The sequence below is a fragment of the Dasypus novemcinctus genome, chromosome 11 (assembly GCF_030445035.2).
Source record: "Dasypus novemcinctus isolate mDasNov1 chromosome 11, mDasNov1.1.hap2, whole genome shotgun sequence".
In the NCBI taxonomy this organism is placed as follows: Eukaryota; Metazoa; Chordata; class Mammalia; order Cingulata; family Dasypodidae; genus Dasypus; species Dasypus novemcinctus.
In genome coordinates this window covers 2,113,526-2,129,777 of record NC_080683.1, presented here as the reverse complement: position 1 = coordinate 2,129,777, position 16,252 = coordinate 2,113,526, and the positions used below count along the sequence as shown (strand labels likewise).

The following is a 16,252-nucleotide window of genomic DNA, read 5'->3' as shown; positions in this document are numbered from 1 at the left end:
TTTAATTTTGAGGAAGTCCCATTTATCTATTTGTTCTTTTGCTGCTTGTGCTTTTGGTGTTATATTCATGAAGCCATTTCCTATTACCAGGTCCTGTAGATGTTTCCCTACACTGCTTTCCAAGATCTTTATGGTCTTGGCTCTTATATTTAGGTCTTTGATCCATCTTGAGTTGATCTTTGTATAAGGTGTGAGATGGTAATCCTCTTTCATTCTTCTACATATGGCTATCCAGTTCTCCAGGCACCATTTGTTGAATAGGCCATTCTCTCCCAATTGAGAGGGTTTGGTGGCTTTATTGAATATTATATGGCTATATATATGAGGTTCTATATCAGAAATTTCAATTTGATTCCATTGGTCTGTGTGTCTCTCCTTATGCCAATACCATGCTGTTTTCACTACTGTAGCTTTGTAGTATGTTTTGACGTTAGGAAGTGTGATTTCTCCAATGTCGTTTTTCTTTTTCAATATGTCTTTGGCTATTCGGGTCCTCTTTCCTTTCCAAATAAATTTCATAGTTAGTTTTTCTAGTTCCTTAAAGAAGGCTGTGTTGTTTTTTTATTGGGATTGCATTGAATGTGTAGATCAGTTTTGGTAGGATAGACATCTTAATAATATTCAGTCTTCCTATCCATGAACAAGGAATATTCTTCCATTTATTTAGGTCTTCTTTGATTTCCTTGAACAGTCTTGTATAGTTCTCGGTGTATAAGTTTTTTTATCTCTTTAGTTAAATTTATTCCTAAGTATTTGATTTTTTTATTTACTATTGTGGATCGTATTTGTTTCTTGATTTCCTCTTGATCTTGCTCATTATTGGTGTACAGAAATGCTACTGATTTTTGCACATTGATCTTATAACCTGTAACTTTACTGAACTCATTTATGAGTTCCAGAAGCTTTGTTGTAGATCTCTCAGGGTTTTCTGTGTATAGGATCATGTCATCTGCAAATAATGAAATTTTGACTTCTTCCTTTCCAATTTGAATGCCTTTTATATCTGGTTCTTGCTTCAGTTCTCAAGCAAGTACTTCTAAGACAATGTTAAATAGGAGCGGAGACAATGGGCATCCTTGTCTTGTTCCTGAGTTTAGAGGGAAGGATTTTAGGATTTCTCCATTGTAAAAAATGTTGACTGTAGGTTTTTCATATATACTCTTTATCATGTTCAAAAAGATTCCTTCTATTCCAATCTTTTGGAGTGTTTTTATCAAGAAGGGGTGCTGTATTTTGTCAAATGCTTTTTGTGCATCTATTGATATTATCATGTGATTTTTTCCTTCCATCTGTTTATATGTTGTATTACATTGATTGATTTTCTTATGTTGAACCATCCTTGCATACCTGGAATAAATCCCACTTGGTCGTGGTGTATAATTCGTTTAATGTGTTGTTGAATACTATTAGCAAGTATTTTGTTAAGTATATTTGCGTCTAGGTTCATTAGAGAAATTGGTCTGTGATTTTCCTTTCTTGTGGTGTCTTTGTTTGGCTTTGGTACTAGGGTAATGTTGGCATCATAGAATGAGTTAGGCAATGTTCCTTCTGTTTCGATTTTTTGGAAGAGTTTCAGCAGGATTGGTGTTAGTTCTTTCCGGAATGTTTTGTAGAATTCACTTGTGAAGCCGTCTGGCCCTGGGCTCTTCTTAGTTGGGAGATTTTTAATGACTGATTCTATCTCTTTGCTTGTGATTGGTTAAGATCATCAATTTCTTCTTTCATCAATATGGGCTGCTTATGTGTTTCTAGGAATTTGTCCATTTCCTCTAAATTGTCATTTTTGTTGGAATATAGTTTTTCAAAGTATCCTCTTATGATAGTTTTTATTTCTGTGGGGTCAGTGGTGATATCGCCTTTCTCATTTCTTATTTTGTGTATTTGCATCTTCTCTCTTTTTTTCTTTGTTAGTCTCACTAAAGGTTTGTCAATTTTGTTGATCTTCTCAAATAACCAGCCCTTGGTTGTCTTGTTTATCTTTTCAAGTGCTTTCTTATTTTCTATTTCATTTAGTTCTGCTCTTATCTTTGTTATTTCCTTCCTTTTTCTTCCTGTTGGGTTACTTTGTTGTTGTTTTTCTAATTCCATCAAAAGTGCAGTTAGTTCTTCAATTTTTGCTCTTTCTTCTTTTTTGATATGTGAATTTATGGCTATAAACTTCCCTCTCAGTACTACTTTTGCTGCATCCCATAAATTTTGGTATGTTGTGTTATCATTATCATTTGTTTCAAGGTAGTCATTGATTTCTTTTGAGATTTCCTCTTTGACCCACTGTTTTTCTAAGAGTGTGCTGTTTAATTTCCAAATTGTGGTGTGAAGTCTGGGCCTCTGTCCCTTGCAAATTTCCAGCTTGACTCCACTGTGGTCAGAGATATTGTTTTGTATGATTTCGATCTTTCTGAATTCATTAAGCCTCTCTTTGTGGCCTAGCATATGGTCTATCTTGGAGAATGTTCCATGTGCGCTTGAGAAAAATGTATATCCTGCTGTGTTTGGGTGTAGTGATCTATATATGTCTATTAGATCCAGCTCTTTTAATATACTGTTCAAGTGTTTTGTTTCTTTAGTGATTCTCTTTTGAGATGTTCTGTCCAGAGTTGATAGTGGTGTATTAAAATCCCCCACTATAATTGTAGATGCATCTATTTTTTCACTTAGTTTTTCCAGCGTTTGTCTCACGTATTTAGAGGCACCCTTGTTAGGAGCATAAATATTTATGATCGTTCGATCTTCTTGACAGATTGTCCCTTTCACTAAAATGTGGTATCCTTCTTTGTCTCTCACAATTGTTTCGCATTTAAAGTCTATTTTGTCTGATATTAATATAGCTACTCCTGCCTTTTTTTGGTTGTTGTTTGCTTGTATGATTGTTTTCCAGCCATTCACTTTCAACCTCCATGAATCTCTGGGTCTAAGATGTGTCTCTTGTAGACAGCATATAGATGGGTCATATTTCCTTATCCAGTGTCCCAGTCTGAATCTTTTGATAGTTGAGTTTAATCTGTTGACATTCAGTGTTATTCCTTTCAGGGAATTATTTTTGTTAGCCATATTTTGATTGGATTTGTGTTTGTCATATTTTGTTTGTATTATTTTTTTTCCCTTCTATTTTTGTCTTTTTTATTGCTCTTACACTCTCCTCCAACTCTGTCTGCCCTGTTTTTTCCTTTCTTCCTGCAGAACTCCCTTTAGAATTTCTTGAAGGGGAGGTTTCTTGTTGGTATACTCTTTCAGTTTCTGTTTATCTGTGAATATTTTGAACTCTCCATCACGTTTGAATGCTAGTTTAGCTGGATAGAGTATTCTTGGTTGGAAATTTTTTTCCTTTAGTACCTTGACTATATCATACCACTGCCTTCTTGACTCCATCGTTTCAGATGAGAAATCAGCACTTAATTTTATGGAGCTTCCCTTGTATGTGATGGTTTTCTTTTCTCTTGCTGCTTTTAGAATTTTCTCTTTTCTTGAGCATTGGATAATTTGACAAGTATATGTCTTGGGGTGGGCCTGTTGGGGTTTATGACCAGTGGAGTGTGCTGTGCTTCTTGGATATGTACATCTGTCTCTTTCAGTAGATTTGGGAAGTTTTCAGCCATTATTTCCTGCAACACTCCTGACCCCTTTCCCTTCTCTTCTCCTTCTGGAATGCCTATAATACGTATTTTTGAGTGTTTTGCTTTATCATTCAGGTCCCTAAGTCTTATCTGGGTTTTTTCTATCTTTTTATTGACTACTTCTGCTATCTGTTTGATTTCCAATGCACTATCTTCCACATCAGTAATTCTCTGCTCTGCCTCTTCTAGTCTGCTGATATTTGCTGCAAGTGTATTTTTGATTTCTTGAATTGTGGTGTTCATTTCCATCATATCTGTTATATTTTTGCTCATCTGTGCAATTTCCCCTCCAAGTGTTATCTTCATGTTGTTAACCTCTTCCTTTACTTCATCAAATTTGTCAGTGATAAATGTTCTGAGATCTTTCATTGCTTGTGCGAAGTTCTGCTCCCCTTCCTGATTCTTAGTTTGTTGATTGGATTCAGCCATGTTTTCCTGATTACTGGTTTGGTTTGTAGATTTTTGTTGCTGTCTGTTCATCATATTTTCTTGATGGGTTTAAGCAGTTCCTTAACTTCTTTTTCTAGTCTTGGAGATTAATCAGTTGTTGTTTTGGCCTAAGTGTTATATCTTCTCTTTGTCACTTTTTTTTTCCTTCTTATTCTAATTTCTTATTGCTGGTTAAGTTCACTTTATAGGAAAGTATTAGTGCCGGGGGAAGGCAATTGCGTAAGGAAGGAAAAAGTGTAAAGTAATATTGGTGATATATGTTAACAAAGCAACAATATGAGTTCTGGGAGGATGGAGGTTAGATTCATGTAAATTGTGTAGAGTTATAGCAGTAGGTAGAGTACCTATAATGAGGTAGAAGACTGAATATGGGAGGAATATGGTACATACTAAGAAGCTATTGTTTTTGTGAGAGAGGGAAAGAGAAAAGAAAGGTAATAGTTTCAAGAGCGGATAACAGACAGAAAACAGAACAAAGGTATTAGAAATTAAGAGTTAGACACTTTGTGGATCAAAGAAAGGGAGGTGGAATATAGGAGAGATAGTAGATGGTGGAGGATATCCAGATGTAGGGGAAAGGGGATCGTTTAGATAGCAAAAATCTATTCACAGTGAAATGAGGCAGTGGAGGATGAGGAAACCTAGCAAATGTGAGATGTTTCCTGCAGGACCTATTGTATTGTTCAGAGAAAATAGATTAAGAAGAAGATGGGGGACAAGAAAGAGAGGGAAAAAAAAAAGACTTTGGGGGATATGCTGGGACAAAAGACTAGGGGATAATGCAATGCCAGGAATCAGAACATTAAAAAAATAGAATAAAAAATAGAAATAGAATAAAAGTAATAACAAAACAAAACCAAACAAAGAAGAAAAAATGCAAACGTTGAGGGCTAGGACATTCAAGGACCTCAGATGGACCTCAGGGCATGGTGGGTTCAGGGATGGAAAGTCTGAGGTATTGAGGCCTCAAGAGGTGTGAGTCTCTGGTGTGTGGGCTGCCAGAGTCCAGGGAACTCAGACCTGGCAACCTCGAGTCCAGTTAATAGGAAGCCTGGGAGCACCACAGTGCATCACAGCCTTCAGGGATCCCTGCAGCTGGGTGCCAGCCCTACGGGTGAGGTCACATCCACAAGCTCTATCCTGTGTTCTCTACCCTATAATTCACTCAGGTACTAGGGTCTGTTGTGTGGATATATCACCAATTGACTTCAGGAACCCTCCCACCCTGTGGCCCCCCGGAATGGCCACTTGGGGGCGCCTCTAGGCTGCAGCCAATTTAATGATTCAAATCAATATCCAGGTCCTGGGGAGGGGCTCCAGCCCAAAACGTTAATAATAGAATCCAAACCTGAAATTCCCACGTTTCGCAAAATATTCCCCTAATCAGCTTCCAAACGCCTGCCACCCCGCGAGACCCTGGTAGCGTCTCTTTGTTGTTATCACTTTAAGACTGCTATAGGTCAGCAGCTGGGCTTGGGGGGGAGGGGACGTTGCTCTAGGTGGAAACGCTATTGTTTGTGTCCGCAATCAAAAATTCCCCCACATGTCTGCCCAAATCGGTCTGCAAGCGTCTCCCGTCCCACTAACCCCCCAATAGGCTGCCCAGGGCCCACGAACTCCCCAGTACTGCAGAGCCTCCAAAAAAAAGAATAAAAACAAAAAGAAAGAGAACCCTGCTGTGCTGCGCCCGCTCCCTGTGCTGCGCCCGCTCCCCGCCCTGCGCCAGCTCCCCACGCTGCGGCGGCACCGGATGCCGCTGCTCCACCCACCCAAGGAGGGAATCTTCAGTGCACAGCTGGGATCTCCGTGTATATTTCACAGACTCATCCTCTCTGTTACCTTCCCTCCAAATCGATATCCAGACACCTCCCGACCAGCAAAAATCCGAAACGGCCCGGTCCCAAAGAGCCTCCAATGCCGCCCCTATATATATTCTTGGTTAAGATTCCACTCAGACCACTGGATGGAACATGGGAGAGTGTGGGCTTTGATGTGGACCATTGACCATGAGGTGCAGTGATGCTCAGAGATGTACTCACCAAATGTAATGAATGTCTCATGATGATGGAGAAGAATGCTATTGGGGGAGTAGTGGGGTGAGGGGTTGGGGGTATATGGGGACCTCATATTTTTTTAATGTAATAGTAAAAATAAATAAATAAAGACAAAAAAAAGATTCAACTCAGATATTTTCGCCCTTTTTAATAGGTTATCTGCATTCTCATTGTTGTGTGTTAAAAGAGTTCTATATATTTCTGAATGCAAATAATTTGTATGTGTTTTGCAAATATTTTCTCCAAGTCTGTTGACTCTCTTTTCATTTCCTTATCAATAACTCTCAAGAACAGATGTTTTACATTTTAATACTGTATAACATATATTTTCTTCTGTCATGAATAGTGCTTTGGGTGCTGTATCTAAACTCTCACTTGTTTTTCTTGTATGTTAAGTTCTAGAATTTTCATACTTCACATTTTATATGTAATTGTAGCATTCATGTTGAGTTAATATTGTGAAATATACACAATCTGTGTCTAATTTCCTTTATATCTACACGTTTTCATCCCATTATTGCAGCAACAATTGCTGAAAAGTCCACACTTTCTCCATTGAATTGACCTTTCTCCTTGTCACAGATCTTGTGACTGCATTTGTGTGGATCTATTTCTGGGTTCTCTAAATTAGTTTATGTATTTATTTCAACAAAGCAACAGTGTTTGATTACTTTATTATAGTAAATCTTGATACTAATTAATATGGTCCCACAACTTTGTTCTTCTTCAATATCATTTAGGTTAGCTCAGTAATATCAGGTAGAATAGGTCCTAAAACTTTCTTGTTCTTTAGTATTATATTAGCTTTCTAGTTTTTTTATGTTTCCATATAAATTTTAGAATTAGTTTGTCAATACCCTAAAAATTATTTGCTGGCATTTAGAGCTGGATTGAGTTAAATGTAAGATCATGTTGGAAAGAAACTCCATCTTTAAATATTTAGTCTATTGTACCTTAAACCAGATTGCCTCTAATGAATTAATTAGTTTCATCTTTTTATTGTAATAACTTATACATAGCTTAATATTTCCCTTTTCATCCATTTTCAAGTGTTCAATTTGGTAATATCGATTGCATTTAGAATATTGTGTAACCATCACTAATATCCCTTACCACAAGTTTTTCATCACAAGGTATAAAATGACCAGTCAAATGTTTGTTTTTTAAAATCAATTCTAAGATCACTTTTAATGGAAAGTATTAATGGAAAGTATTGCTGTGGTGTTTACAATTATGGACAAGTATGGCAAGTTAGAAACAGTATCAGAGAGATGCAGGAGGATTTGGTTTCTCTGGTATTGTTAGATAAAGGGTTCTATGTGTCTGTCTATCTATCTATCTATCTATCTATCTATCTATCTATCTATCATCTATCTGTCTATCTATCTACCTATTTAGCTATCTAGGTATCTATCATCAATCAATCAATCAATCAATCTGTCTATCTAATAAAAATCATTAACTTAATGAGTTTGCAAACCATAGAATTTATGTTAATTTGCTGATTGTTGCTTGTGGCTAAATCGGCACTCTTTTCAATAGTATCATCAGCTACATGGAACAAGAAAACCAAACATGTGTTTCAGAATTTATCCTCCTGGGGCTCTCAGAAGATACAGAGGTGCAGTCCCTCCTCTCTGGGTTGTTCCTGCACATGTACCTGGTCACCTTCACTGGGAACCTGCTCATCATCCTGGCCATCATCTCGGACTCCCACCTCCACACACCCATGTACTTCTTCCTTTCTAACTTCTCTTTTACCGATGTCTGTTTCACCTCCACTACTGTCCCAAAGATGCTGCAGAACTTCCAGTCAGAAAACACAATTATGACTTATGACAGCTGAATCATCCAGATGTATTTTTTCATGATTTTAGGACAATTAGATAATGCCCTCTTGACTGTGATGGCCTACGGCCACTTTGTGGTTATGTGTCACAATTTGCACTACATGGTCATCATGAACCCCCACTCTGTGGCCTCTTGCTGCTGGCATCCTGGTTATTGAGTATTTTTGTCTCTATTTCACATGGCTTAGTGATTTTGCAGTTGTCTTTTTAAACAGTATTGGAAATCTTCCATTTTTTTTTCTGTGAAATTGGTCAGGTTGTCCAACTTGCTTGTTCTGACACCTTCCTCAGTGACCTAGTGATGTGTTTTGCAACTGTGCTTCTGTATTTTATTCCAGTCACTGGGATCCTTTTCTCTTACTCTAAGATTGCATCTCCATTTTGAGAATTTCAACAGGTGGGGGAAGCATAAAGCTTTTTCTACTTGTGGATTTCACCTCTCAGTAGTCTCCTTGTTTTGTGGTACAGATTATGGAGTATATCTCATTTTGGCTGTTACCCAAAACTCAAGGGCAAATGCAATAGCCTGAGTGATGTACACGGTGGTCACTCCCATGTTGAACCCCTTTATCTATAGTCTTAGAAATAAGGACATAAAGCAGGCCTTAAAAAAGTTGAGAACCATTATTTCTATAAAAGGATTATTTGTCTCAAATTTAGAAAAGTGCCCATGATTAATGGAGGTCAAACACTGGGAGATCTAAATTGATATACTTTTATAAGTGCATAGAAAGATAATCTGTTATTTGCCTAATTTCCAAAATTCTACTTCTTTAAGTTTTATATATCAAATACAATCGTTTCTTCTATATTTTATTTTATATCATGTGATCTCTCTTATTGTATTCCCTAGAATCAATATTAAGGGCTGAAACTGTTGCCTGAATTTTCACTAGCAAAATATTTAATATATGTAGTTTGGTATTTATAAAATTATCAGAGGTATTGTAAGGATGAAGGTGTACTGCAGTTGCTGCCAGATGAAAGAAATTACTTAAAATTTTTTTCAGATTAATTTTGTTGCTATGGTATTTGGTATAATATCAATGGTATTTGGTATAATCACATTGTTGTTCATTTATTGCTTCAATCATTATTAGAGCTTTCATTATTTCAATAATTCAAATAAAAAAGAAAACAAACAAATAAGAAAACTCCTCACCTCTCAGTCACTCTGTGCTTCCCTCACTGTACATAGCTGCTGTTTCTGGTTCTTCTATCCAATGTGTATAATCAATAGTTTTTAGTATAATCCCAATATTGTACATTCATCATCTCAAAAATTTTAGTACAATTTCATTACTCCAAAAAGAAAGACTCTATGCCTCTTAGCATTCCTTCCTCAGGCCTACATAACCACTAATTTACTTTCATCTTTATAGATTGATTTATATGTACTTTTTATATAAATGGAATTATACAATATGTAGTACTCTGTGTCTGGTCTTCACTTAGTCTAATGTTTTAGTTTATTTGTCCGATATTAACATTTTGTACTATTAACTTGCATTTGTTCAGCTTCAAAGAAAAACAGTCTTATATACACAATTCTACTAATACTTACATTTCACATATATATTTACATTTCCCATAATACGTTTAGTTCATAATAGGGCAATCATACAGTATTTGTCTTTTTGTGTTAAGCTTGTGTCACTCAACATAAGGTCTCCTAGGTTCATCCATGTTGTCTTATGTTTCACAAATTCATTTCTTCTTAGTGCTGCATAATATTCTATCATTTATATAATCCAAAATGTGTTTATCCATTTATAAGTTGATGGACACCTGGGTTGTTTCCAACTTTTGGGTATCATAAATAACACATATGAACATTGGTATGCCTGACACTCGGTTCTTTTAGGTTTAAACCTAGCAATTCTATTTCTAGGTACCATGGCAAGTATATTCAACTTCTGAAGGAAATGCGAAACAGTGGTGTACCATTCCACATTCCCACCAACAGTGAATAAGCATTGATATCTCTACACATCCTTTCCAACATTTAACAGTTTTCTGACTTTTCAATAGCAGCCAGTCTAATAGATGTGAAATGGTATCTCATTGTAACTTTGATTTGCATTTCCCTAATCACTAGTGATGTCGAACATTTTTTCATGTGTTTCTTCACCATTGTTTATTTCCTCTTTGGACAGTTGTCCTTTCAATTCTTTTGCCCATTTTTAAAATCAGATACTTTGTTTTCTTATTGTTGAGTTGTATGATCTACTTATATATCATAGAGATTAAACACTTATCAGATATGTGGTTGCCAAATATTTTCTCCCATTGAGTTGGCTGCCTTTTCACCCTTTTTACCAAGCCCTTTGAGGTGTAAAAGTGTTGAAGTTTGAAGAGGTCCCATTTATCTATCATTTATCTACATCATTTGTTGCCCTTGCTTTGGCTATAAGAAACTACATCCTAACACAAGATCTTGAGGATGTTTTCCTACATTTTCTTCTAGAACTTTTATGATTATATCTTTCATATTTAAATCCTCAATCCATTTTGAGCTATTTTTTTGTATAAGGTGTGAGATAGGGGTCTTCTCTCTTTCTTTTGGAAATGGCTATCCAGTTCTCCCATTACCATTTGTATAATAGACTGTTCTGACCCAGCTAGGTGGGTCTAGCAGCCTTTTCAAAATCACCTGACTAACTGAAATTGACTGAGCTTCAATTTCTGAGTTCTTGATTCAGTTCCATTGGTGTATCTCTTCTTATGCAGGTACCATGCTGGGTTTACCACTGCAGCTAAATAATATGCTTTAAAGTCAGGAAGTAGGAATCCTCCAACTTTGTTCTTTCTTTTAATTTTATTTTATTTTTCAGTCTTTATTTATCCCCATATCCTCCCCACCCCCTCCCCCCACTCCTCTCCCCATAACAACCTCCTCCATCATCATGAGACATTCATTGCACTTGGTGAATACACCTCTGAGCACCGCTGCACCTCATGATCAATGGTCCACACCATAGCCCACACTCTCCTACAGTCCATCCAGTGGGCCATGGGAGGACATAATATCTGGTAACTGTCCCTGCAGCACCATCCAGGACAACTCCAACCCCCCAAAATGCCCTCACATCACATCTCTTCCTCCCACTCCCTACCCCCAGCAGTGACCATGGCCACTTTCTCCACACCAATCCCACATTTTCTTTGATTACTAATCACAATAGTTCATGAATAGAATATCAGTAAGTCCACTCTAATCCATACTTTATTTCTCCATCCTGTGGACCTTAGAAAGGTTTTGTCCACTCCACATCTATATCAAGAGGGGGCTTAGATGCTGGATGCAATTCTCCTGCTTTCAGTTGTAGGCACTCTTGGCTCCCTGGTGTGGTGGTTGACCTTCTTCACCTCCATGTTAGCTGAATGGGGTAAGTCCAATAAACCAGAGTGTAGGAGTTGCAAGTCTGTTGAGACTCAGGGCCTGGCTATCACATGGTCAGTCCAGAGATTCAGATCCCGTGGGTATACACTAAACCCAAGCACCAACTACAGAACTGGTAAAAGTAACAGGAGAGGCTTGTGGACAAAGATCACATCTGAGTCCAGCTCCATCACAAAGAAACACAAACTCCAAAGTAGGGCCAACTACATGGCACTGAACTCCATCTGCCATGACCATAGAACCTGTGGGTCTTTTTCTGTAACCCTCAGAAGAACCAATACCTGGAGTTGTATCTACTTTATCTGTCTCTGGGACTCTGCTGAGGTGTGCATAAGGGTGACCACTCTGATAACCTCCTGGCTCTTTTTGGAGACTCATAGCCATAATAAACTCATTTGTCCTTTCCATTTCCCCCTTTTCTTCAGGTCAAAAAAGCACTTTTAACTCATGGTATTATATGTAGACTGAGATATTCTGCTGGTCCAAGTTGACCCTTTTATTCAAGGTCATTTTCTAGTTACATCACCAGCTGGTACTTGTAGTAATCCCTCGGTGCCTGGGAGGCTCATCCCTGGGGGTCATATCCCATGCTGGGGAGAAGGCAACACAGTTACATGCTGAATTTGGCTTTGAGACTGGCCACATTTGAGCAACACGGAGGCTCTCAGGAGGTAACTCTTAGGCACCCTGCAGCTTAGGCCTTGTTCTTATTTCAGGTGCACAGGCTCACAAGCATAGTCATTAGTATCAAGGGTTCATTGTTGGACCTTCCTTCTTTTTTGGTCTTTGCCATTGCACTTGGGGGATTGTTGCTGTTCCTTTAGGGCCTGTGATAGAGCTTCCCTGGCTAGGAACTCAGCACTCCCTCAGTTGTTGTTTTCAATTGCAACCACTGTGAAAATATCCAAACATTTTTATGTACCCTGGATATATGCCCTGGAGAACTCCCTGCCAACCATGTGTCCCCTGTCAATAACATCCCACACCAGTATTCCTCCCCTGCCATTTTTGAACCTCTCTGTGATCCAAAACTTCTTCAATAATGAAACCCAATATATTGCCAGGTTCCATTAATAGTAAAATGGAATATAGTGATGAGTTTAAAGGTTAGATATAGGATATATATTAATTTAGAAAAATTAAGGTAAAAATAAATTGGGGTATCAAAAAATTAAAAAATGAAAAAGCTTTGTTTTTGATGTTTTGCCTTCCACCACTGCAATAAGTGTTTCCCTGCATGCAAATTGGCAAGGTAACTTCTTCCATCTTTTTCTCCATATCTACATCCTTTCTTTTACTTTTTCCCCCCTAATTATTAAGCTTATCTTCACAAAAGTTTTAGATCACAATAATTCACATATACAATATACAGTACTCCCACATATCCAACATAAAACCCTTTTCCCTTCCACAGTAGTAATCTTTTTACATATTCATACTATATTTACTGAAACTGACGTACAGATATTGAGACAATACCTTTCAAACAAGGTAACATTTGGGTTTACATTGTGGTTTATATTTTAGACTATACAATTTTCTAAAATTTTAGTTATCTTGTGTTTTACATTATGAGTTCCATTTTAGCATATCAGCCCCTATACATTTTTGGTGTAATTTAACATGTCTTATATCCATCCCTGCATAATCTTGTGGAACACTTCTATTGCCCACACAGTTACATTGATTCCATCTATTCAATATTTCTTTCCCCCTCCCCTTAGGGCCCACAGTGACGGTCAAGATTCATTGCTTGAAGGGCCATGTTCAGAGATACTTGCAACAGTGTTGCGGGGTTGATACACTCAACTGCCCTAACGCATTGGGAGCCACGATTTCTCTCGAGAGATACATTCCCTGTATTTGAGAACATCAGTTCTCCGCAGGATGTGGGTACACCTTCACTCTCATTATATGGGTCTCTATCCAATGATATAACCCACTATGGCAAAATGAGCACCCACACACTCCCTAGAAGCCTGTCCTGCATCAGATTATCCCCTCTAAGCATCTTAGACAGGTAACCTTCCTTATTATATTTTTGAAAAAGTTTTCTCAGCATTATACTCTCAACCAAATATCTGACAATCTCCTATATTTGTATGTTTCCCCACCCTCCCCCCAATTTCTTGGGCAATATTACCCATCCTCCCCTCCCTAGTCCCCCTCAAGCCCAAAAAGCTCCACCCAAAGGTAACCCTATGCCCCCATTCTATCTATTCCTTGTCCAAATACTTACCTCCAGCTTATCATAGATTTCACCCATGTAGGTGTCAGCTTACATCCTTCCTCTACCCTCCAATTCCTGTAAGCCTATCATCCAGTCTCTTGCTCTCTAAGGCAGTTTGGTTTACTTATTTCATATCATTGAGGTCATGTAGTATTTGTCCTTCAATGCCTGGATTGCTTCACTCAACATAAGGTTCTCAAGATTCATCCATGTTATCACGTGTGTTTGTAGTGTATTTATTCTTAGAACTGAGTAGTATTCCATTGTATATATATACCACATTTTATTTATCCACTCATCTGTTGATGGGCATTTGGGTTGATTCAAACTTTTGGCAACAGTGAACAATGCTGCTATGAATATTGGTGTGCATATGTTGGTTTGTGTCCTTGTTTTCAGTTCTACTGGGTATATACCCAGCAGTGGAATTGCTGGGTCATATGGCAAATCTATAACTAGGTTTTTGAGAAACTGCCAAACTGTCCTCCAGAATGGCTGGAACCTTCTGCATTCCCACCATTCCCATTCCTCCACATCCTCTCCACCATTTGTAGTCTTCTGTTTTTTTTTCATAGTTGCCAATCTTATGGGAGTAAGATGGTATCTCATTGTAGTTTTGATTTGCATTTCCCTAATAGCTAGCGATTTGGAGCATTTTTTCATGTGCTTTTGGGCCATTTGTATTTCTTCTTTGGAGAAGTGTCTGTTTAAATCTTTTTTCCCCTTTTTAAAAATGGGTTGTTTGTATTTTTATTTTTGAGATATAGGTGTTCTTTATATATGCAGGTTATAAGTCTACTGTCAGATATATGGTTACAAAATATTTTCTCCCATTGTGTAGGCTCTCTTTTCACTTTCTTGACAATCTCCTTTGAGGTGCAGAAGGCTTTAATTTTGAGGAAGTCCCATTTATCTATCTGTTCTTTTGCTGCTTGTGCTTTTGGTGTGAAGTTCATGAAGCCCTTTCCTATTACTAGGTCCTGTAGATGCTTCCCTACACTGCTTTCCAAAGTCTTTATGGTCTTGGCTCTTATATTTAGGTTTTTGATCCATCTTGAGTTGATTTTTGTATAAGGTGTGAGTTGGTAATCCTCTTTCATTCTTTTACATATGGATATCCAGTTCTCCAGGCACCATTTGTTGAATAGGCCATTCTCTCCCAGTTGAGAGATTTTGGTGGCTTTATCGAATATTACATGGCTATATATATGAGGATCTATATCAAAACTCTCAATTTCGTTCCATTGGTCTGTGTGTCTCTCCTTGTGCCAATACCATGCTGTTTTCACACTGTAGCTTTGCAGTATGTTTTGAAGTCAGGTAGTGTGATTCCTCCAATTTCGTTTTTCTTTTCAATATGTCTTTGGCTTTGGAGTCCTCTTACATTTCCAAATAAATTTCATAGCTAATTTTTCTAGTTTATTAAAGAATGCTGTGTTGATTTTTATTGGGATTGCATTGAATGTGTAGATCAATTTTGGTAGGATAGACATCTTAATAATATTTAGTCTTCCTATCCATGAACAGGGAATATTCTTCCATTTATTTAGTTCTTCTTTGATTTCCTTGAACAGCGTTGTGTAGTTCTCTGTGTAGAAGTTTTTTACATCTTTAGTTAAGTTTATTCCTAGGTATCTGATTTTTAAAAATTTACTATTGTAAATGGTATTTGTTTCTTGATTTCCTCCTAAGCTTGCTCTTTATTGGTGTACAGAAATGCTACTGATTTTTGCGCATTGATCTTATAACCTGCGACTTTACTAAACTCATTTAAAAGTCCTAGAAGCTTTGTTGTAGGCTTCTCAGGGTTTTCTATGTATAGGATCATGTCATCTGCAAATAATGAAATTTTGACTTCTTCCTTTCTAATTTGAATGCCTTTTATATCTGGTTCTTGCCTCAGTGCTCAAGCAAGAACTTCTAAGACAATGTTAAATAGAAGAGGTGATAGTTGGCATCCTTGTCTCATTCCTGATCTTAGAGGGAAAGATTTTAGGATTTCACCATTGTAAACAATGTTGGCTGTGAGTTTTTCATATATACTCCTTATCATGTTCAGAAAATTTCCTTGCATTCCAATCTTATGCAGTGTTTTTATCAAGAAAGGGTGCTGTATTTTGTCAAATGCTTTTTCTGCATCTATAGATATAATCATGTGATTTTTTCCCTTCAATCTGTTTATATGGTGTATTACATTAATTGATTTTCTTATGTTGAATCATCCTTGCATATCCGGAATGAATCCCACTTGGTCAAGGTGTATAATTCATTTAATGTGTTGTTGAATACAGTTAGCAAGTATTTTGTTGAGGATTTTTGCATCTAGGTTCATTAGAGAAATTGGTCTGTAATTTTCCTTTCTTGTATTGTCTTTGTTTGGCTTTGGCACTAGGGTAATTTTGGCATCATAGAATGAGTTAGGCAATGTTCCTTCTGTTTCAGTTTTTTGGAAGAGTTTCAGCAAGATTGGGGTTAGTTCTTTCCAGATTGTTTTGTAGAATTCACCTGTGAAGCGATCTGGCCCTGGGCTCTTCTTAGTTGGGAGATTTTTAATGACTGATTCTATCTCTTTACTTGTGATTGGTTTGTTGAGATCATCAATTTCGTCTTTTGTCAATATAGGCTGCTTCGGTGTTTCTAGGAATTTGTCC

At 37.3% G+C, this 16,252-nt stretch overlaps 1 pseudogene; it reads left to right on the top strand.

The window, feature by feature from the left end:
• The first annotated feature begins 7,673 nt into the window (after nt 1-7,673).
• Nucleotides 7,674-8,642, top strand: LOC139440074 (olfactory receptor 7A17-like; annotated as a pseudogene).
• Nucleotides 8,643-16,252: the final 7,610 nt, after the last annotated feature.